This window comes from Thamnophis sirtalis, unplaced genomic scaffold, assembly GCF_051295495.1.
Source record: "Thamnophis sirtalis isolate CommonGarterSnake01/CBP01778 unplaced genomic scaffold, rThaSir2_p1.2 scaffold_2, whole genome shotgun sequence".
NCBI classification, from domain to species: domain Eukaryota; kingdom Metazoa; phylum Chordata; class Lepidosauria; order Squamata; family Natricidae; genus Thamnophis; species Thamnophis sirtalis.
Genome location: NW_028261382.1, coordinates 97,873,908 through 97,898,257, shown reverse-complemented (window position 1 = coordinate 97,898,257; position 24,350 = coordinate 97,873,908).

Genomic DNA, 24,350 nt, shown 5'->3' with positions numbered 1-24,350 from the left:
GAAAGAAGGAGCCGAGAAGCATTTCCCTTTTTGAGAACAAGAGCCTCCAGCCAGGCTGGCATGGCGGCCTCTTTGTCTGGAAGAGAGGGGCAGGCAAGTGCCAATCAAACGCTGGTCGAGCATCTCGGCCAATTTGGATCCAAGCCGTCACTTTTCAGAAGTTTTCTGGGATGCATTTTTCCCCCTGGAGTGAAGTGGCTCTGAAATGAAGGGGGCTGGGAGGGAGGGTCCTGACAGGCCAACTCTCCTCCCGCTCTAGAGGGGGCTCGGCCATCAGTCGCCTTCTGCCCCACATCAAAGCCCAGGCATAGGGAAGGGGCTCCCCTCCGTCGTCCAGAATCAGGGCAGCATTTGGCAGCTGGAATGGGTGGCGGCAAAAGGCCCTCCTGAGCACCCTCGGGATTCCTTCGCTTCCTCTCCACTCCCCACCATCCCAGCTGATCCATTCTGATGTGTGCTTTAGCTCCTCAGAGGAGGAGGGGGAGGTCTCAGGGCAGGGGGATTTTGCATCCCCCCCCCATTCATAACATTCCCAAATGTCTGCTTCCTCCCACTCCACACACACACACACACACATACACACACACATCCATCTCATTCCTGGTGCAGAGGGTCCCTTGGAGAGAGAATTCCAGCGGCCAAAAGGGGAAGCCCCTGAATCCTGCCCTCTGGCAGTCACTCTCCGTAGCCCCCCCCCTCTTCCCAAAGATTTATTCTCTGCCTAATTACAGCCAATTAACACTTAACCCCAAATAAGCCTGCATCTACCCTTGTTGTTCAATAGAGTCATCACCAAGTAGTTTGAGCAGATGCTAATTGAAAATCATCAGGCAAAAAATTCCTTCAGCCACTCAGAAATTCCTGCAAAAAAAGGGACTGGACAGAAGTGGTGCCAGCTGGCAAGGGAGGGGCAGGCTCTGCCTCAGCCCTCCCTTCCCCCAGTCCTCCTCTCTTGGCTGGGAGGTCGGCCCCACACGTCCTTCCTAGCTGCCTCTTGTGGGAGGGCCGTCTGAGCAGGCAGAAGCCGCCCATAGAGAGGTCACGTTGGAAGGGAATTCAGCCTGGTGCTCAATTCCTTGCAGAGCCCCTGAAGCCAGCAAAGCAGCTGGTGAGCCACCCTGGCTTTGAGAAGAGGCAAAAGCTTTATCTGACTGTGAGGGAGGCCGACTGCTCCTCGCTTCCACCTCTGGGGGATTTAAGCTCCCCTCCTCCCCAGAAAGGCCAAGGAGCCAAACAGCCCAAAGCCCCTCTTGATTTTGAGATCAGTTCAGGCTCTTCTTGTTCCTGTCCCCCCCCCCCAAGACTTCCCCCTCGCAATTCTGCTCAAGGAGAACAGACACCACTTGCAACGGGATCTTCCGGGGGGGGGGGGGGCTCAGCTGAACTCAAGCCTTGAGCAAAGGTCTCATCCTGCATCCCCCTCGCTATGGAGAAAAACTCTCCTAAGCAGCAGACAGAAGGATCCCAGCAATTTGCTTTGCTTGTTTATTTTATTTTTCTAATGAGCAAGTTAGGGTGAGTTATGGGCTTCTTGTTTCCACGCAAGTCAGGTGCAAGGGCTCCACAAACCTTACACCGAATACTGATCAAAGGGAGACATCTACTAGCCGAGGCCCCCAAACAGGGAGAGGGTTGCTTGGGAATTGATAGGGATGCCTGATCACCAGAAAGGAGACACGGCTGCCATTCAAAGGGTGAATGAGCTACAGACACTTTTTTTTTTAAATATAACATAGCAGCTTTGACATGTGAGAGGAGCCAAGCCTCTAATTGTCATTCCAACAAGCTAACTCTGCAGAAAGAGGAAAGGAACGCCACGTATCCCTGAATCTCCTGCTTTGCTAAAGGCGTAAATTCTACAAACATTTTAATCACTGACGGCACATTGGCACAACTAGAAGAATTCTGCACTTAAATGAGCATCCGCAGAAAAACATAATATGAGTAAAAGTATGTAGAAAGGAAGGCATGGGCAAATCTTGCTAACTTCTTGTTTCTATTCTCCCAGCCATCCCACGAGACAACTCGCCTGAGATGGGCACGCCAACTCTCCTGGCCCTTTGCCTGCTGTCCTCCACACTGCCCTCTGAGATGCCTCCAACACAGGTGGACGGGCAAGCCAGCATCATCCCAGGCTTCCATTTTGTCAGAGAGGGGCTCCGGTGCTGCCTTCCATGTATTCAAGGAACACCTGTCTTGCAGCTGATGGAGATGCTAAAGTTTGTGCACAGGTGGCAAACAGCTAGCCATCCATCACACCTTCCACCCATTGCTTGGAGAGAGTGGAGCTTCATGCCACTTGGAACTGACAGTGGCCATTTTGTAAGGGCAGGAGAGCGAATGACCGATGAAGACAACAAGGGATGCCAGGGGCCACACACAATGCCCTGATGAACTAACTTTAACTAACAAGCCCCTAAACCCTACACCTTCCTCCATAGTCTTTGTTCCCTGTTTGGCTGCTTTATTTTTTCCCCTGATGTGGGCACAACATGATCTGCCCTCCCAAGGAGGAGCCTGGCTAAGACAGCAGGGGGCACGTCAAAAGCTGGGGAAGGATCACACAGGACTGAATTGTGAAAGGGCAGCCTCCACTTTCCCACCTGGATATTGGCTTTGAGGCCATTCCTCCTGCCATGGAGCTGAGGCAGAAGGGTTTCCTCCTTTGGGGAGGGGGAGAGAGACCCACCCGGTGGCGTCAGGGGGGACCTGCCTCCAGGAAACCAAGCTGGAGGCAGGCTCTGTCGGGGTCATCCCTTGGAAGTTGTTCCACCCACTCCTGTTTTGGTGTGCAATAACTTAATTATGGCAATAGGTTAATTGCTTCACTTTCTCCTGCTGGCAGTGAGAGACATCGGCTGGGCGGGAGGCTGAGAAGCAGCTGATCCAATTTATTATTTATTTTTAACCATTCTCAAGAATTTTCTGCAGCAGATCTTGATTGGCTGCATTCGTGTGCAGGAGAAGAGAAAGGGAAGAGGAACGCAGGTGTTTGCGGACTTGGTCATCTTTTTCTCAGCAAATAGTATTCTGAATAAATATGGCAATGACAGAGGGAGAGGGACGTCCGTAGAGACAGGCCTTTCATGGTGACCACTGATGCAGCTTTGCTGGAGGGAAACGGAAGGTTGACCAGCAGCCCAAAGGGTCCCCTCCGGAGCCTCCATCAATGCAGTCAACGAACGCAACTTCCTTGGGTGGAGGCCTTATTTCTAATGCCAGCTCCAAACTTCATCGTCTGAGCACTATCAAATGTAAGACACCAGAGGTGATTGAGTTAGTGGAATAAAATAAATAAATCTCTAAGGTGCCAAATTCACACGTGCAAATCATCTCTGGTGCCTACGATGTTAGTGAATTTGCAGCTAGCCTGATGTCTCTGGGGAAGACCCAGAAGGAGACTTGGTGCTCAGACGTTTGGTGGAGAAATCCATCTCCAAACAGGTGATGACCCTTGCATGGAGGAAGGGGGGCTGGCACTGGTCCAGCAAAAGCTTCCTCCCCCCCCCTTCTCCAAAAGGTAGGGGTGCCACGTTATATCAGAAGCTGAGGCTTATGTGAAGAGGAGGAGGCATATCCACTCAGGAACGTGGCCTGTTGAACTCCAAGCTCCTCTCCAGAGCCCCGTCAGAGGCTCGTGAGCTAACAACATCTCTAAACACACCGAGGAGAGTGGCAGCAACAAAGGGAATTGCGGGTGTTTCCAAAGGTGATATGGGCACTTCAGAAACCTCTTTCCACTTTTCTCATTTCAGTGGTATCCTTACAGTTTCATCCCAATTGTCCAGGTGGAGGTCACTCTGCAGCGACCTGGCATCTCACCAGAGTCTCCCTGCCCCTAGATGGGAGCTAAACGGATGAAAAGGAGGCCTGACAGGCAGAGGCAGCTGCCTTCTGAGGACCAGCACAGATTCCTCACCTCCAGCTTGTCCTTCTGCAGAACTTCCTGTGTCCTTCCGCAAGAGGTGCTTGTGGAAACAAAGGTGGGCTCCTGCACACACACACCCCAACTTGGCAGCAGCTGCCAGGAAAAAATAGGGAAGGGGATTTAAGAGCTGCACCTCCAGGACCTCCAGCAAATCCGATGGGGAAAGTGAGACCACCGGAGCCCTTTCTTGATTTCCTCGTTTCTACTCTGAGGACTGCAATTCAGCAGTGATCCAAGCTCCCAGGTCCAGTCCCATGGATAATGGCTTTTTATGGAAGAGCCGCTGTTTTGACATCAAGCCCTGAGCGAGGATGGGGGGAAGCTGGGCGAGCTTCTCCCCATGCGCCGTATGGCTGTCCAAGATGCAACCCACCCATACCGACCTCGGGGTTGCTGGATAAGAAGCCGGGGGAGGCATTCTTCGGGAGGACTTCCAAGGGCGTCTCCAGAAGTGGGTCTCAGAGTCCCTTTTCTTTGCAGATGTTCTCACTTTGTTCCAGGATTGGATTCAAGGCTGCCTTTGAACAAAGGGGGAGGGAGGGGGGGCAAGTGTCTTTGTTGCTTTGTATGACTCTCGTGTGCAGCAAAGTCTCAGTGGGAGGCTGCAAATGACTTTATCGCCACCGTTCCTCAGAATTGGACAGCGCCTTGGAACTCAGATAACGTAGAATGAAGAGTCTGCAGGAGACTTCAGTCGAGTGGAATTTGCATGGTGAAGCTCTCTTCTATCTCGCTGCACTAACTTTTGCATAACTGTGTGTGTGTGTGTGTGTTTCTTGAGCTTCTACAGCCTTTCTCCCAGGTTTTGGCCACTGGCAACAGTGAAGGGCTGAGGGCTCCACACACACACACACACACCCCTCGGCTGAGCTACCCAACAAACCTGCAAGGGTGAATGAGTTCTGCATGCTTGGATTCTAGGAGAAGAGACTTGACGGGCTGCTCTCAACAAGGGGAGATGAAAGGGCAGCTGCAGAGTCGCCTCTTTTCTGCATTTCCTTCTGAAGTGAGGAGATGATATTACCAGGGAAGGATGAACATAGTTTGATGTCATATTTCGAGTCACCCGAGGCAGAAGGATGCAGGAAAAGGTGGAGGACAGGCAGCAAAGGGGTGAGGGAAAAGGAGGGATGGGAAAACAAGGAGGGGGTGAGATCAGGAGGAGAGAAAAGGTTTTCCCTAAACTCTTACTGCCCAACTCATCTTCTCCATCAATCAAGCAACTCACTTGTACACAGCACTAGAGACGCACTGATGATGTTGCCTAACCTGGTAGCAAAATGTCTGAAGGGAAAACCACCAAGGCATTCTGGTCAGGAGAGACGGATGGGCTCCAGCACGAGTCCAAACGCTCAGAAGACGAAGCCTCCGGTCCTGGTGACCGATCCTGTTTGCATCCCCAAAAACAACCAAGTTCAGGGGACAACAAGAGCCCAGCTGTTGCTCTTGTGTAGCCATGACCACCACACTTCAAAGAGAATACCGTACACTGGGAAAAGCTGCAAGCAAAAATAATTGAGAGTCTGGAGCAGTTTTCCAGCGGTGGAAAATGAGACCTTGGGCCAGGCAGAAGGAGTTGTGAGGTTACAATTCACTGCCAATATGCTGTGCGTGTCTTATTCTGGACTCTCTATTTGCAGCTTCATGTGGAATCAATTCCCACGTTAAAATTCAGAAAGCACCTCCTCTTTTGCAAGAGCCAGTTAGGTGCTGACTGGGGTCACCTGCCTTTTATTCCCTCGAGTTCATATGGAATTTTCTACTTCCTTCCTTCAGGACCAAGGAGAGCGCCCGGAGAGTCAGCAGAAAGCCCTGCCTTTGATCTCCACCGAGAGAGAGAGAGAGAGAGAGAGAGAGAGAGAGAGAGAGAGAGAGAGAGAGAGAGAGAGAGAGAGAGAGAGAGAGAGAGAGAGAGAGAGAGAGAGAGAGAGAGAGAGAGCGGAGAAGGGTCTCTGACATCCCCAACACCATCCTTCTTACTGCTCTCCACAGAATTGGGCATCGGTTCAATCACTGGTATTTTGCATAAAGCCAGGCAGGGATTTTTCAGGTGGGAAAAAAAAGAGGTTTTTCAGTCCACCTGTTACCTCAGGGTGAAGCTTACCAGAACGATGTTTCTCCATAAGCCCAGCCTTTCTGTTGTTGGAGGCTGATTTGTGGAATCCTGAACGCCAATCCAGGCTGATGGGAGAGCACCATGTTCCAAAGTCAGTGGGGACCACGAGGCCACCCAGCAGGTCCCCGTGGAGAGAGGATACGCCAGCTCAAAGACTGCCCCCGTTTCTCCAGCACCCCAGGTTTCTCAAAGCAAATGGTCTTTGCCAGGGATTCCTGGGCAACTTGCCTCTGAGGCCCGGTCCTAAGATTGTGTGTTTTGACAGATGCAACGAGGCAGCTGCTAAGTGGCAACTTGGTTGTGTTGCTGTACATCATTATTCCATGATTTGTCTATTTCCATGAATGCAAATATTCTCAAGGCCATCCATGTCTTAAGTAAACCCATCCTTCCCTTGTCGGGGGCCAGAGGAGCATCCAGAGCCCCTCAATTTAACACATTATCTCAGTCTCAATTCAGAAAGAGATGGTGGGACCAACAGGGAAGCCCCCAGCCCCAGTTCTCACCTGCAGCTCACAAGTTGCACAGAGAGCAGTTTGTTTGCGAGATAAGCATCATTCTCTCTCTGCCTTTCCCCATAGTAGGTTCGTTGATTTAAATTAGGCCTCGATTCTTGCCTAAATTATAGTTTACTGTTCTGCACCCTGCTCAGAAGCGAATTACCTTAAGCAGCAGTATTAATAACACGGTTATAATTAAGCTTCATTACTGTAGGCAGTTTGCTGAAACAAATTGCTTCTTCATTATTATTATGGCACCTTTGGTAAAAAAGACGATTTCCCCAGAATGCGACCCTAATGCTTTACATAGTGAAGCCAGTCTCAGACAGAGAGACGGGGCTGAATCAGCCTCCTTGCCTCTTCTATCCAAGCTCATTAGAAGGAAGGAGACTCAAGTCACAAGCGAGAGAGTCCAGGCAGAAATCTGAATCCGGGTGAAATGGGTAAGTAATAGATTTGAACTTTCCCTGACACTTTTATTCTGAGACTTTATTCATATTATATGTATCATAAAAATAGAAATATTTTCCTTAAAGAGCAAAAGTAGGGGAGGAGGGAAGAGGCGAGGAAGATAGGGAAACGTTCATAAAGTCAGAAATAGTTTATTTAATTCTAGCTTCCCTCATTCACACCTGGGCGGTTTGTGTGTGTGTGTATGTTAAAAAAAAATAGGACTGTGATTCTAAGTTCATTTCTTTGGCTGTAATTGAAGCAATGCTGTTTACTTTTGATTGAATGCGTTGCACATAGAATTATGCTTTCATCATTGAGTCCCACTGAAGTTGTGGGTCTCGCCATTTTTGAGTGAACTAAACAGCCAGAGGTTTCCGTAGGCCTCCTGTCTGTTTCCTGGCACCGACTGTGCTGGACCCCACAGAAGACTGCCTTTTTTTAAAAAAAAAATGCCATTGCTTTTCAATGAAAGCCTCTGGGATCAGGAAGGAAGCAGGACACCAGCCCACAGCTGACATTTCTTTATTTACCTTTGCCGCAATTATGGCCACTATTGCACTTTGCCTGCCTGTAAAGAGCAGCCATAGAGATTGTCTTCAGGAAATCCGTGCACATGAGAAAGGAGTTTAATTCTGGGAGGAGGAGGAGGAGGAGGAGGAGGGGGCTGTCCAGAGTGCCATAATCCCCCTTGCATTATTAATAGGGAATTAGCAATTACAGTGTGTAAAAACTGTTTGTCTGCCTAACAAACACTTAATTACCCAACCTGCTGTCCCAGTGGAGCCAGTCGGGGGCTTTGCACATCAACTGGCTCAGGTCCACAGGTGCAGGGCCGGGGATGACATGGGACAGCCAAATGGGAAGCCAAGGGGAAGGAGGCTTGCTCTGGCATCCTGGGGACCGAAAAAATCACTGCCACTGCCCGGGAGGGGGCTTCCGAGGACCATTCGTTGCCTTCCACAGGTGCCCCCAAGGGCCTTTCACTGGCACCAGGCCCCATGAGATACCCCCCCTCCAGCTGTGCAGAAGAAACTCACCTGTGCGCCTTCGACCGCAGCTCCCTCCAGCCTCCCGGCTGAACCAGGCAGCCGAGCCCGACTCTCCCTCTCGGTTTTGCCTCCCTCGCAGAGGAATACCCGGCTCTGAAGCGGAGCAATCCTGGGGAGATCCGAGGAGGCAAGAATCAATACAAGGAATAGAAAGGATGGAATAAATATATTCAGTAGCAAAAGGAGTTTTGCGGAGAAGTGTTTCCCCTTCCCGAGGGACTCTTCCAAAGGGGGCCCCCGTCCAGGTGCTGCCGAGCCCCGAAGAGGCCTGGTTCTCCCCAGGCACGGCTCCCTGCCTGGCACCCGAAGCTCCCATCCTCTCTGGCGCCAGGGGGGGGAGGCGTTGGCAAACTCCAGGGAAAGAGGCAGCAGGCCAAGCCTTGATTGGCTGACCCGCCCAGCTGCATCCTCCACGCCAGGCCCCAATTGGGCTGCTCCTGAATCTTTAATACGAGAAAAACGAGCGTGGCATTTTTCCTTTAAAGATTTACCACGAGAATGAGAATATTAAAGGCAACAATTAACTTTATTGGAAACCTTATATTCTCCAGCCTCATTAGAACTGTCGGCAAGATCTATTATTAGTGTTACTATGCAGATAATGTAATAAAAAGGGTATTTAAAGTGGATGGGTTTGTGTGGAAATAAAATAAGTTCTTCCATTCTTCCTTTTTTAAAGTTGCAGCACACGGGAGACCCAGAGCGAAGCTATGAACCCTCCTCAATCCAGGGAGGAAAGGAAGCGCCAACATCAGCTGCCCCTCCCCTCCCCTCCGCAGCGACATCCACCGAATCCCGGGACTTGTGTCTGGCGGGGGGGGCGGAAGCTGCCGGCTTTCTCCAGCCTCCAGAGTTGTGCCCTGATTCATGGCCCGTCTTGGCAATCGGGGGAGGGAGGGGCCCTTGCCTAGATGGTGCTTTTCACAGGCCTGGGGGGAGCTCAGAACCAGGCAGGATGTAGCCCAAATGGCCCAGAAAGTCCATCAGCACCAGGGAGCAGCCCTGGGGTTCAGAAAAGCCACAGGGGGCCTTTGCAGAGGGGAGAGCAAGAGGAAGCAGAGAGGACCCCTCCCTCATCCCCAGAAGAAACGTTCAGGCAAACGCCTGCCCCCTTCCCCTCCCAAGCACTCCCCTCCAGAAACTGCCAGCCTCGGTTGGTGGGTGTCTTGTGGGGGACTTTGTGGGGCCTCTTCTCTATCCCATGGGACCTGGGTACTTGAGAGACCGCCTCCTGCCAATTACCTCCCTTCGACCAATCAGATCCCACAGACTAGGCCTCCTCTGAATTCCATCAGCTAGCCAATGTCGACTGTTGACCCCTTGGGGGAGGGCCTTCTCTGTGGCTGCTCCAGCCCTCTGGAACGATCTCCCCGTGGAGATTCGGACCCTCACCACCCTTCAGGCTTTCCGCAAAGCCGTTAAAACCTGTCTGTTCCGGCAGGCCTGGGGCTGATGAGTTCCCAGCCCCACTCGAATTGTTGATTGTTGTGTAGTTTTTAATTTGTCTTTGTATCCTGTTTGTCTCGTTTGTTTTTGTATTGCCCCCCTCCCCATGTGTTTGTTCACCGCCCTGAGTCCCCCCAGGGAATAGGGCGGCATACAAGTATAATAAATACAAATACAAATTGGGGGTCCCGTCTGCTGCAAGTCCCTGAAGACAATGCTAGGAGAAATGGACCACGGGTGGGTCTGAGTGCTCCAAAGAAGATCTTCTGGTTCTCCAGGCCCCGGAGCAGCCCCAGACGCTGCCAGCCCAGCAGCCTTTATGGTTCACTTACAAAAAGGGCATTTTATTTCCCTCATGGCCACCACAGCCCATGAGGACTATAAGCTCCTCAAGGCCTCCTTAAGAAAAGGGCCTCCTTTCTGTCCAGCGGCACCTCCAGAGCCCGCGGGAGCCACCGGCATGAACAAGGCAAGACAACAAAGGGGAGGGGGTGAGAGGCACTTGGAGACAGGAAGGAGGGTCTTCTGAATTGGGATGAGACAAACCGCCTTCTACAGAGGAAAACCAAACAAAGGCATGGATCCAGGGCTTATGAAGAAGTGGGCTTGGTGGACGCAGACAGTTAGTCAGTCAACCAGTCTACCTGGGGCCACTGTGGGCATCCAGCCCAACCCCTTGCTCAGTGCTAGAGCAGAGATTAAAGCATCCGTGACTAAGCAGTCTTTATTTGGAGGTTGCTCTACTGCTCCATTATCTCTGCAAACCCACCTGTGAAGCGTTTTCATTGTCTGTGCCAATCATATCTGGCTGCCCTGCCTGGGAGTTGGGGTCACCTTGTGTCTTGGAGGCTGTGTGGGCTTGTCTAGGTGTGTGAGCATGTGCCGACATAGAGACACAGAAGTACCAGCACTATATTATCATCCCTAAGTGGGGAACCAATTTGCATAACTTAATTAAAATTTTACAGTAATCTTCAACTCGAGTCAAACAAACAAACAGAACACCCTCCTCCTCTTCCTTAAACCTCAAGGTTAATTAGCCCCTCTCAGGCGTCTGGCACCTTGAGGGAAGCTGAACACAGAAGAGAGCAGTCGAGTCATCTGGGGGGATCTGGCTTGCCAGGAGGTGGAGGTGGGGAGCTGTGAATCCTGGGGGGCTTGTGCATGGCGCTCCTTCTCTCGCTCTCGTGACCGGGGAGCCTCTTCACCTCTCCTCAGAAATCAAACACCTATCACAACCTTCCAATTAACCTCCAACATTAGTGTAGAACAGTGGTTCCCAAACTTGGCAACTTTAAGACTTGTGGACTTGTTGAAGTCCACAAGTCTTAAAGTTGCCAAGTTTGGGAACCACTGGTGTAGATGCTCCTGTGCTTCTTCTGGAAAATTGATGCCATGTTCATGAGGAGTGCACCCAGCTCTGTCTTTGGGCTCCCAGATCAGATTTCCTGAATCCATCAAATAAATATTGCTATGGCAAGAAAGACAGAGATTGGAACCCTCAGCTCAATGCTGCTCTCCAGGCGGTTCTCCTTCTCCCCCATGACATCTTTTCAGGTATGGATACAGCATCCTGAAAGCTCCAAGCATCTTGGGAAGGACTCAACAAGCCTCGTTCAGCCTGTTCAACAGATTTGGGCAGTGGCTCCTCCGTTCTTGGTAGAGGCTGCCATCAACGTTGCCCAAAGAAGCTTCGATGTCTTCCCAATCGTGCCTTCTCCTTCTTCTAGATCTGCTTCGATCTAGAACATGCAGCATTTGGGAGCCCCTCCGCCTTTTATTCTCTTGCACCAGCTGCTCCACACTGTTTTCCCCTATTCCACCGTAAGGCCCCCTCAATATGCCTTTGAAGGGTGCGGGAAGGCACAGGATCCCCTGCTGATTACAGGGACCCAACAAAGCCACGTGAGAAATAATGCAGCACAAAGGCAGGCAGGCAGGCAGGCAGGCAGGCAGGCAGGCAGGCAGGCAGGCATGGGGGAGGCTCTCTGGGCACGAATGATGAGATGACTGGGCCCCCTTCTTTCTGGGAGGGAGGCTCTGAAAGCACCGATATCTATTGTGGAATTTGGCATTATTTGATATGGAATCTTAGAGGATCTCTTAAGTACCCAATTAGCATGTGAGAGCCCCGTCTGGTGGAGAGTGTTTGCTTGTGTATGTTTTAAGTATTTACTCTTCCTTTCTAATTAGTGCTTCATAAAAAAATAAATAGGGAAAAGTATCTTGTCTTTGGGCCATCTGGATTTAAAGATTAAAACACATGTTTTCTGCCTGGAAGAGGACTAGATTCAATTTGTCTCTAGACAGAGCAAGGTGTGAATGTGCAGATAGGCAGCACAGGAAGTTGTGAGCTTGCATGTATGTGTGTGTGTGTGTGTGTGTGTGGAGCTGGCAATGCAAGAGCAGTTTCAGCTTCCTGGGAACTGATGAAGAAGAAGGTCCTCTCCCAACTGATCCTCCGGCAGCTCCTCAACCGGATGCAAAGACTTTGTGGGGTGTCCCATTCCAACCGCCGTGTCTGAAATGCTTCTCCAAGAAAGGAGGGTTGAAGCCAAGAGAGAAGCCACGCCTCTCTTTCCTCCTCAGGTCAAGGGTCACCCTAATTCCATGCTTCTGCAAGTCTTTATTGTCTGCAAGTCATCGTCCCCAGACACCGAATGCCCACTTGCCTATAATTGGCATTTTGAAGAAACCTGGACTATCTCAGGTTTCCTTTTTTTAAAAATTACAATGCTTAACAATAATTTGCCTCATCTCGAAGGAGTGTTGAAAGGAAGGAAGGAAAGAGGGAGGAAAGGAGGGAGATTAAGAGAAAAGAAAGGAGGAGGGAAAGAGGAAGGGAAGGAGGGAAGGTATGTGAGAAGGAGGGGGGATCGAGGGAGGGAAAGGAGGGGGAAGGAAAGGAGGAAAGGAGAAAAGAAAGGAGGGAAGGCGGGAGAAGGAAGTAAGGGGGAGGGAAGAAAAGGGTATGGAAAAGAAAGAAATGAGGGAAGAGAAGAGGGAGGGAAGGAATAAGATACCTAACCTTTGATGTTTATATGATTTGATAGTATGGGAATATCTCGAAATGTAGTTGTATTGCTTTTTACAAGTTATGGATGTTGTATTTTCGTTTTACCAATAAAATCTTACTACAAATTAAAAAAATAATAATAATAATTTGCCTCATCTCAGAACCATGTTTGCATTTGGGGTCTCTGGAACCATCTCGGTCAGTTGTGTAGAGGCTTCTGGGTGTGTCTCTGGGGGCGTCTCCCTGGGCACCTGCGCCAGGTGTCCCTACCTGCCTCCCTTCCGGGACAGCTGAGGCAGGGACGGTGGTCCTTTGGGGGGGGGGCTGCTCTGAGCGTCTTTCTCTGAGGAGGCTTCAGAAGAGCCACCCAGCTCCACTGATGACACTTCCTCAATCTTCCTAAGGCACAGCTGCTCCCTGAGCCAAGAAAAGTGCCCGTCCCCAGGAGGAATGTTTTTTTTTAATGTTTGTTTAATTTGTATGCCGGCCCACTCCCAAGGGACTCGGGGTGGCTAACAACCAAAGGGGGGAAGGGGATACAGATAGGACAGAAGACAAACAAAGTAAAAACAACAGCAGTCACAACATTTCAGATGCCCACCAGACTGCCCTGCCAGCCTTTCCTTGCCCCCCCCCCAGCAGAGAGGGCCTCACCTCTGACCCAGGAGAAGCCCCCTCCCCGTTCTTGCCCCTCCCCCGCCACCAAGGGCTCCAATTTCTGAGAAGCTCCGGGAAGCCTCCCTTCTGTGACTCCTCTTTGAGTCTGGAGTTGCATGTCTGAATACCAAGCATGTTAATAGGTTAAAGTAAATCTAAAGTTACATTTGAAAGCCAAGAAGATGAAAGTAGATCACAGGCCAAAGATCAAACAATCTAGAACCACTTCTAAGCTTTTTACTGCTGGAGATTATTAGCATTTGAAAGTGAAGAGCATTAGGTGGGGGGGGGCGGAGGGGGGAAGAGAGAGAATGAAGTTGGGAGGAATTTCAGCTGGTGGAGATAAAACGGAAATCAAACGCAGCCAGGAAAGGTGGCGGCAAAAGGGATGGCAAAAGGCCACGATTCCAAACGGTGTTGCGGGACGAGGCCTATTTTTAGAAATCAAAGAAATGTTTTAGCTGATTGGATTGGAAATAAAGGAAATGCAGCAAACGGTTCGAGGAGATCCTGGACTTTCACTTGCTCTTGCCTGAAGATCCAAAGACTGGCAGGAGGAGGAGGAGGAGGAAGAAGAGGAGGAAGAGGTGGTGGAGGAAGAGGAGGAGGAGGAGGAGGAGGAGGAAGAAGAAGAAGAAGAAGAAGAGGAGGAAGAGGTGGTGGAGGAGGAGGAGGAGGAGGAGGAGGAGGAAGAGGAGGGCAACGGAACCTGCTCCGGGGGCCCAGCTGACGGCAAGAGCCCAGCCGCCGCCCTCTGGGAGGAAAGCCGGGCAGGCGACGGGAGCTCTCCAGGGTGCTGGAGCCCCGGCCTAACTCGGGAGGGGAGGGGCGGATGAAACCCCTCCGGCAAGCCTACTCGGGGAAAGGCAAAGGGACCCCTCCCAACACTTTAAGGCGGCACTTTATGCCCAGAGCAGCTTCCACCAAGGGAGAACTCTTGGGTGGGTTTTCGGAGAGGACCTGACAGGATTTCCCGGTGGGCTCCCACCCCAACCCCCTCCCCGTCCCCTGCCTAAATTAGTCCTTGCGAAGGGCTGTCAACCGGCTGAATTGCAAAACAGGAAATGCACAATTGGCTTTTTTTTTTTTAAGTGATTCTGCCAGTTGGTTGCTTACAACTGTGGAGGGTGGTTATAATCCCTTGAAGTTATTTGATTTCTATTGTTTTCTTTGTCAGGCCGACCCAGATATTTTTATCATGTTGGCTCTTCTATCTGTAATTATAGCACATGAGTTCTTACAACATGATGCTTTTGATCCGTTATTCTACTATTTCCCTTTTAAATAATGATATGATACCTGGATAATTACTTTGATAAGCATCTGATCGATACTAAAAACAAATAATCTGCTATTTTAATTCAATCTACACTTCTTTCAATCACCCAGTGAATGGTGAAAAGGTATTTGTCTCTGTGTGTCTGTGTAAGCACATGTGCGGCACACGTAATAAATCCACTCAAGTATGACAAGTGATTCACAAAGGTGATTCATTCTTATTGAATTTCTTTTTCTAAAAAGGTCGATCATTTAGTTGAAAGAGTTTGGGATTAATTTCCCGATGCCTCTGCGCTCGGTCAAAGGGATGTGGAGGGTTGGGATACTTTTCAGCAGGATTCAATGTTTGTGTCCATCCAGCCCATCTGTAGACTCTGAATTAGCCAGCATGTTTCTCCCTGGGTTTATGCTTAGCCATAGTTTGCTGACTGAAGGCACCATAATACTCACCAGATACCAAACCATACTGGGGCTGCTGTGATTGGCTTAGTGCAGGCGTCTCCAAGCTTTGCTGGCTGAGGAATTCTGGGAGTTGAAGTCCACAAGTCTTAAAGTGCCCAAGTTTGGAAACCCCTGGCTTATTGTGTTGTTTCTACGACAAGTGATTTTGAGAGGCTGCATGGAGCCACAGCAAGTGAGAAGAAGCTCCATTGGATGGTCAAGGATATCAAGACACACAGACCCCGTGCTCTGAGTCTGGAATTGGGGCACCTGGGAGGAGGGGGACCAAGGATGACACCTGGACAACAGCTTCATTCCACAAATGAAACAGAGGTGTGATGGTCATTGTTTGTGTGAGTCGCTTTACTCTGAGCCCTGGTCTTTGTGTGGCCCTGAAGCTAACTGGCATTTTCGTGCAAGGAACCCACTTTCCTGACCCAGAACCTGCCCCACAGCCAAGCTGCCCTTCTCTGCGTGGTGTTCCTGCATGCCCAGCCCTCCTCCCCTCTCTGGCACAGAAGGATGGGTTGATTGGTTCAATTTCCATCCCGCCTTTATTATGTTTACAAATAACTTAAGGTGGGACTTATCCAGCACATCTTCTTCCGTCTACTTTCCCAACAACAACAACTCTATGAGGGGGGGGGGAGCTGAGAGGGAAGGACGGGCCCAAAGTCACCCAGTTGGCTTTCATGCCTAAGGAAAGACTAGAACTCACCGTCTCCTGGTTTCTAGCTTGGGGCCTTCATTCCAGAATGCCTGCCCAGCCAGTCCACACCGGCCAAGGAACCTTTCTGGACTGCAAGCCTGAGACCTTCTCTGCAGCAGAAGAACCCATAAGGCACAGCCAGCTGCCTCCCAACATTTAACCTTCTCCTGCTCATGGAGGCCTCTTGCTGGTGGCTCTTCTGGGATGCCCCCCCCTCCTCCATCTAGTGGTGCCACCCCTTCTGAGCCCAGCCCACCTGTCCTCATACCACCTGATGGGCAGACAAGGCCACCTTCCCCTGCCCATGAATTTTAGGAGACATCCTTGCCTCTCCCTGCCCAGGCCCAGGAAACTGCTGGCAACCAGCACCGCCCCTCAGGTGGGGTTTGGCCCAGAGAGGCCAGGAACAGGACAAATGGCTGCTCTTAGTAGAAGACATGAGAAGCGAGGAGAGAGAGGGGGGAGGGAGGGAGGGAGAGCCACATTGCTTGGGGAAGGAGATGAGGCTCGAAAAGCACGCCTGGATGTTGCCTCCACATCTGCAACCTTCAGCTGAAGAAAAGGCTCTGGTGCCCTCTTTGGGCAGAAGGTGGTTTCTGGAGGCGTAAAAGAAGAGCAGGGGAAATGCCCCCCAAGTGATGTCTGGGGCTGAACGGATAGCTGGGCAGACCTTCAGGACCGATGCTGGGTCCCAAACAAGCTCCAGCCTCAACCATCCTCCTTGGGAGCTCCCTCAGCATCTCTGAAGGCCCAGCTACTGGTTTTGAGTCAGAGGGTCTTCAGGGAAAGGGACCTCAGGGGGAGGGGGGCTGATAAGAGACTGTCAGCCCAGAGAAAAGGCTCCCCAAAGTTGAGAGCTCCGGCCCATCCAGAAGACAAAGGGGGGGGTCCCTCTCCTTCCTGCAGCTTCCACCCTCAAGTCCCATGCAAGGGAGGGAGGGAGGGAGGGAGGGAGGGAAGGAGGGCAGAAAGCAACAAACCCTGACTATTCTACGCAGCCATTGTCATAAAAAACATTGAAGTTGATGGTTCCCAGAGGGACTTGCTAACGTATTGATTTACTCCAGTGTAGCCCCCCACAGGCTCTGAATGTGGCTCCCACTCAGCTGCCTATAAAATCAATCCCAGCTTTTCAGCACTGTTGACAGGGCCGTCTAATATTAATCCACTCACCTTGTCAGTCAACTCTGCTTTACAAAGGCTCTAATGATCTTTACACCGTAGGAAGCCAGGCAGCACTCGGGGTGGGGGTGGGGGGGATATTCCTAATAATGCCTGCTGCATGAAAGAGAGAAGGGGAGGGGAAAGGAGGGAGGGAGGGAGGGAAGAAAAGAAAGAAAGAAAGAAAGAAAGAAAGAAAGAAAGAAAGAAAGAAAGAAAGAAAGAAAGAAAGAAATTCATTCTTATTCCAAAATGAGATCAGTTGAACCCAGGTCAACTCTTTAACCAGGCATTAAGGATCAGGGTTCAGCGACCCAATGAAGCCATCAGGGAGAACCTGGGCACACAACAGCCGCTTCCTGTGTGTTATTGAGTCATCACACAAAAGGGCAAGGCTATTAGCAGCACACAAAGGGCCTTGATTGCCACCTGGCCAAGAGCCTGCAGATTCCAGGCCAAGATGCAACTGACGCCAGCCAACAGGGGTTGCCACAAATCTTTGAAGCACAGCTGAGGTCCAAGCGCTGGGCAAAGTGGTGAGAAACATCATTATGGCGTCTCGGCAGGCCCCGAGAGTCACGGAGAGAGGGCCCTGGCGAAGCGGCAGAGCGGCTGATCGGGGACGGAACGGATGGAAGAAACACGCCAAGAACGAAAGAACATTGCTGATGGCTTCAGTTCCTGCCACAGTTTCCTGCCCACTCAGGCACATGCGCATTTATTCCCTGTAAAATCCCTCCAGGGCCCTTGCTCTGCAACACTGCCTCCAGGCTACTTGAGTAGCGTGCATAGCCAAGAAAGACGGCGAAATCAATACCTCTGCATCTCTGATCAGGAGGAAGTTGCGGATTTATTCGTTTTGCCTCGTGCGATGCAAGAAGCTTCTAAGCCCCCTTTCCTTTGCCCCCTTCCTTCTGGCAGAGACAAGCACGCACGCACATGCACACCACAATTACTGGTGTGCTCAGGCCTCCTGTGATTTAGACCTGGGAGGAGGGGGCCTCTTGCCCTTGAGAGCTGGCTGTATGTTGTGCCACGGCCCCTGGCCCCCGTTCTCACAGAGAGCCACTTTTTGTGGACTCCTGGAAGACCATCGATGTTCATGGCTGATGTTGAGGACCGCATGGTTGCCGTGAGCAACCGCCTGGATTGGGTAGGATGTTCATCTCTGGCGCTGCGATGCTTGTCTTGGGGGTGACCTGCGATTGTTTAAAATGCTCCAACTTCATGCTTGATGTTTGCTCAGCTCAACTGAATGTATTTGTCTAAAAAAGCCGAAGTGAGCAAACAGCGCCAGCCGAGAGAGACGCCTCCCAGCCTCGGGCTGAACAGATTGACTCGCAGGTAGGCTGAATGGAGCCTCCTGGGGACGTGGCGGCTCTACAGCCGGAGAGAAGCTGTGGGCCATGGCAGCCCCTTCTGCCTTCTGTTTATTAAAACTACTCAGTTATGAAATCATAAACTGCCCGGCAGAGCAATTCAGAAAAGATTAAACCACCCGCCCAAAAACTACAATAAGGGCAGGAGAAAAAGCCGGAGAGCTGCGAGGGAGCTCGGGTGACTCCACGAAATCTCTTGGCCCCTCCTGGCGGCCTTTGCCTTCACCCCTCCCCCGGACCCTGCTCTGCTTCTTCCCCTCCCTCCAGGGGAGAGCCTGCGTCCCCTCACGGGTGGCCCTTCAGCCTCCGCAGAGGAAGGGGAGAATGAACGCTGGCTTGGGGTGGGGTACTGGTTGAAGCACTGGGTTAGAAACTAGGTGGCTCCGAGTTCTAGTCTTGCTATAGACACAAACTCAGCTGAGTAACTTTCAGCCAGTTATTTCCTCTCAGTGGAGGAGGAGGTAGAGGAGGAGGAGGAGGAGGAGGAGGAGGAGGAGGAGGAGGAGGAGGAGGAGGAGGAGGAGGAGGAGGAGGAGGAGGAGGAAGAAGAGGAGGCAGATAAGGCAAATTCTCTCTGTGAAAGCAGCAGGGATACGTCCAGGTAGCCAGGAGTCAAGACTAAATCTCCCCCCAAATGAGTTAATTGCTATGTGAAACACATCAGCTGCCCCTGTGGCTGCTGCTGTTGCAAACCCCCCCCCCCCATCTCTCTCTCTCTCACACACACACACACACACACACACAGACTTCTGCAAGGCTCCATCTTTAACTTTTTTAAACCTCCTGCTGCTAACCAAGATTTCCTGCAGGGCCTTTCCTGCCCTTGCTGGATGCACTGGAGGGTCCCACAGACCTTTCCCTCCACCTCCTGGCAGGGAGAGCTTGGGAAACGCAGAGCTGCACCACAATAGCCCCCCTCCAAGCCAGAATGGGTGTGCCCAGAGTGTGTGGTTGTGATCCCGGAAGCTAGGGCTGGAGAGTTGGAGTGGGGAGAGGGGGCTGAATGGTTGAAGTGCTAGGAAGGCATCAGATCCTTCATAGTCTGAACCGGCCACAGCTCTGAGAAATCCCTGGTTACCACGTCTGGACCTCCCCCAGCAGGAAGGGGGTGACTGGGTGGGTGACCCCTCCTCAGAATTCATCCTTGGCCACTTTGCTCCTGTGGTTCAAGTAAGAGTTACAGGCATCAGCCGGAGGCTTCTGGAAGGGACACACATATAAACACACACAAACACTGCTATGGTAATCCAGGATCAGGTCAGGTCAGGAAAAGCCTGGTTCACAAAGGGACATGACACAAACACACACACATCACCCCTGTTGTGAACTGGGTGCCACCTGGGGACGGGTGATCTCCCTCTGGAATCCACAACCACCAAGATGGGTCAGGGGAGAAACAACGGGGAGAAGAGATCCCAGGTCAGGATCCCGGAATCCTCCCTGCCATCCTGGGGGATTTTCCTCCCCAATGTCATCTTTGTGCCAGGCCAAAGCTTTGCCCGGCCCCTCTCCAAATTCTCCGTTTGATGAGCTGCGTTTCTACCCCCAACTCCCAGTGGCTGACGGGGCCTCATCCTGATTTATTCTGCCTCTCACTTATTTATGCCGCTTGCTTTCCGCTCGGTCCCAGTGGACTCTTGAAAAGACCTATTGGAGGGAGGTGTACTAATCCATCATACATACAAATTGCATTTGGAAAGCCCCCCTTAAGCGGAGTCTGACCCATTGTGACTTAACTGTACGCAATTTGTGTTCCGCCAGGCCCAGAGATATATGGTCTCGGGGAAGCCGGGCCTCTGAACTGTGATTGCATGAATAAGCCCAAAGGGAATGCAGCCCCATGGAGATTAGTGTGAAGAATGCACACAAACGCATACACACACGTACACACCTGCAGCTGATCCTTCCCTGGCCTGCTCCCCGTTCGGCTGGTCAGAGGAAAGTCTTGGCTGTGTAACTTCAACCATGGAGCCTCCTTGCCCCTACTCTCCTTCCTTTCTTCCTTTGTGCCTTCCTTCCTTCGTGCCTTCCTTCCTTCATGCCTTCCTTCCTTCGTGCCTTCCTTCCTTCATGCCTTCCTTCCTTCCTTCCTTCCTTCCTTTGTGCCTTCCTTCGTTTGTGCCTTCCTTCCTTCCTTCCTTCCTTCCTTCCTTCCTTCGTGCCTTCCTTCCTTCCTTCCTTCGTGCCTTCCTTCCTTCCTTCCTTCCTTCCTTTGTGCCTTCCTTCCTTCCTTCCTTCCTTCCTTCGTGCCTTCCTTCCTTCCTTCCTTCCTTCCTTCGTGCCTTCCTTCCTTCCTTCTTTCGTGCCTTCCAGAGGGCCAGTGAAAAGGCAATGTTGTGTTCTTGATGACCGAGAACAGCCCTCGCAATCTCTCCTGGGAAACGGAGCCACCTGGGTGAGGAAGGGGCACCAAAGAAGTCCCTTTGTTTTGCCGTAACAACGAATCATCTCATTGTCTTTTGGTCCAATAGGGCCTGTGCAAAATCAGTGTTGATTCGTTCCTATATTAAATGTCCCCCCTCCCACTCTGTTGAGGGGGGGGGTCCAAAAGTGAAAACGCAGGAAAGGTCAAATCTGCTCTGTCGGTATTTCTGCCCACTCGGCCAAACTGAAATGACAAACTTCATTGGCATGCAAATGGGCCTAATTGATAACAACTCCCTCTCTGGCTGGCGAGCGAAGGGAAAAGGAGGACACGCAGAATGTTTCTGATTGTGACAATTCTCCAAAGGCCTTTCCTCTTTGCAAGGAAAGGCCATCTCCAGAAATTAAAGAGAATGGAGCAAAATCAGATTAATTAATGCCAAAACCAATTTCTGTATGCAAAGGAAATGACAGAGGGAAGCAAGATCTATCGGGAGACAAGCTCATCGGCCTGAACGTCTCTATCACTGCAGCTGCAGAGATCTGGCCTTGCCCCCAAACCGGCAGAAGCCCCTCGGGGCAGCCATGAAGAAGCCGCAGTCGGAAAGAGGCCTCCTGACTTCTAAGGCACAGCAGGGCTCCCTTCCTCTCCCCATCCGCCTTTGCAAGGCTCCCCCTTCTCCACTGGGGGGGGGAGAAGCAGAACCGCACCCCAAGGCTGGATCTGGCCCAATGCGCCTCCCAGCCAGCATCTTTGCCTCCCCGCAGCAGCCTCTAAGAGGGACGCCCAGGCACCACAGTTTGCGTAGCCTGAAGTGAAGGGGAGGGGGCCTCAGGCATTCAGTCAAGTCAACTCATGGCCCAAAGATCAGCTTGTTAAAAGAGGGTGTATCATCAAAGCAAATGTGGACGTTAAAGGCCACATAAAACCAGGGGTGAAATTCAGCCGGTTCTGACAGGTTCTGGAGAACCGGTAGTGGAAATTTTGAGCAGTTCAGAGAACCCGTAAATGCCACCTCTGGCTGGCCCCAGAGTGGGGAGGGAAGGGGGATTTTGCAGTATCCTTCCCCTGCCACGCCCACCAAGCCACACTCACCAAGCCACGCCCACAGAACCGGTAGTAAAAAAAATTGAATTTCACCACTGAATAAAACTGTCTGGGAGACCATCGACTTAACCTGAGTTAAGGGAGGCCGAGGTGGTCAATAGTGTGGCCTCCCCTCCCCAGTCGAGTCTCAACCCACTGGCCAGAGCAGGGCAAAAGCTCTCCAGCCAACAGGGCAGCCCCCAGACTCAATTGCCAGGGAGGAGGGTGGAAGGCCGGCCATTGGGCTGGGAGAGCAGCAGCCGCTTCTTACAGGAGAGCCATCAGGGAGCCAGGGCTGAGCATCTGTCCTGGCCCCCAAGGAGCTCCATCTTTGCCTGGGCGATTCCATTCACTATTCCCCCCCCCTCCAGGAAGGAAAGGATTCCTGCTTGGAGGGGGCACTTTTCAACTTTCTATCAGAAAGAAGGGAAGGAAACGCCTGGGGAGAGCTGGCCAGCCAAGGGGTGTTTCAGGGAGACTCCCATTCAGTAGCCATCCAGTACCAGCCCAATGGCCGTCCTTCCCCCCTCCCCAACACTTATGGGGTGATGCGGACTGGGGGGGCTCTGGGAAAGGAGGCCTGTGAGGGAGCCAAGATCCCAAAGAGCTCCCTGCCCACCTGCCTGGCGGGGTCCCGTTGTGAGGCCTCCCTCTGGGTGGGCCCCTTTGGAGTGACTTTTCCGAATGGCCTCATGAAGCCCCCCAGGACACGAGACCCCCGAGGCTTCGCTCAGGCCTGGGAGTAGCTGCAAAGTCCACTTGTTGGAATAATTGTCTCTCTTTAGAGAGCCGGCAAGTAGGTCAGCCGGGCGTGATGAAGTGCACTTAAGAGACAGGAATTTTTCGGAGGGCATTATCTGAGCTGTTAAGATATTTGAACGATTGAATAACCGTTATTCTCGCCATTATGCTGCCATTCTGCTAAAGTTCACCTCTCTGATGCATTACCTCCCCCTCCCCCATTCACCGGGGGAGGGGGGGGATGAAGGACGTTTCAAAAGGCAGAGAGCGCATAATGTGCGGAAGGCCGGCATGACAAAAGGCAGCCGGGGTGCCCGCTGATAAGCTGTGGGGAAGGGAAAAGGTTATTTTCTGTGGAGCTGAGCGGAGTGACCTTCAATCAGTGGGAGAACTGGTCAGCCAGGCTCTAGCAGCAACTATCCAGAATTGCCCCAAGGGCAGAAATTGGGGATAACTAAGCCGGGGGGGGGGGGAATGGTGTCAGAGGGTGACGGAGCTGCATGCCTGAGCTGGGACTGGGCGGGGGAGGATGGTCTCCACAAACCAGACCCAGGGCAGGAGCCTCCATGGGGCAGCTGGCTACTGGGAGGAAGAGAAGGCAGCGCTCAGCTCCTCTCCGCCTTCGGATGGCCGAATGTGCCAGCTGAAGGGAAGCACAGAGGCATAAGCAGAGAGAAGAGGGGAAATGCTTGCAAAGCCTTGGCACGAAGGATGCACTCAGAGCCTGGTTTTCTGATTTCTTCTGGATGAGAGAACAATGTAAGCCCCCGCCCAGCCCCACCCCATTCAACTTTCAAACAGGCCAAGAGGAGCATCCAGATTCAGGGCCCTGAACCTGCAAAGGAGAGCCGGGGGGGGAGAGAGATGGGGGCCCCTCTGGAGAAGGGAATCTCACCCCTTGAAAGGCGGCTCCCATCCTGCCTGCCTCTCACCTGGCCCCCTTCTTCCTCTCCTTTTGATGAGACTATTTGTGAAACATGAAGCCAAGAAGGTCTCCCCAGCCCCCCCCCCCCCCAAAAAAGGCCCAGCCAGTTTTGCCCTTCGGATGCCTCCGCTAATTGAACTCATCAGCTAAAATTATTGGGGGAGGGGGCCAAAGGGAGAGGAAGCATCGTCTGCAGGGAGGACGGAGATGGGGAAATGCTCCACTCTCTGAAATTGCCGTATTTATTCGCACAAGAGTCCTGCTGTGCTTCAAAACCCCAGTTGATTTTAATGAGCTGCCGAAAAGGTGTTTGTCTTATGGAACGCCAGCTCTCTCCGGCTCCCCTCTTCCCACCCCAACCCCTGCCCACCCTCTCCTCCTTTGCCATCTGGTCGAGGCCCCTTTGCCCTGGAAGAGGAACACCGGCAGGGGGAGGGGGGTGCTGGAACTCTTGGTAAGGAAAAAAGGCAGGAGGAGACTGGGGAGGGTCTCCCTGGTGCCCCCCCCCCAAAACTGCAGAACCCAGAATGCAGACACGCCAGTTGCTGTGGCCAGGATCTCCCCATCTAGGCTCCCCCTTTCGAGACGGAGAACGTTCCCCCCCCCCCCCAATGCTCCTGTCAGCCCGTCCTGGGGAGCCGCCTCTCCTCCACTGGGGGGGGGGCTGCTTCATCCGAGGCTAAGGGCCCCGGGAGGGCAAAGCCTTCCAAGTCTCATTTCGTCTGTAATGGAAAATAAAAAGAGAGATTTCAGGCACTGAACACCTCTGTGAAAAAAAGAAAGAAGGGCAGAAAACCAACAATATCTTTATTGGTGCTAGACAGGCTGTCAATCAGGCTGGGAAATTGCCAGTTTCTCTCCCCCACCCTGGCCCAAGAATGCCTCTGCATACCAAACAACTCCGAATCCTTTCCGGCTGGCTGGATCGGAGGACCCCTTTCCCTCCAGCGAGCATGGGGGGATTTGCAATGCATCGCTTCTGAGTAATTGCCCCCCTCCGTGGCTCACCAAGGACGCTCATTCGCTATTGGAGGGCTGATTATATCCTCCGTCCAGCAATGGGCATTCATCATGCATCTCCCAGCCTTCCTCGCAAGCCG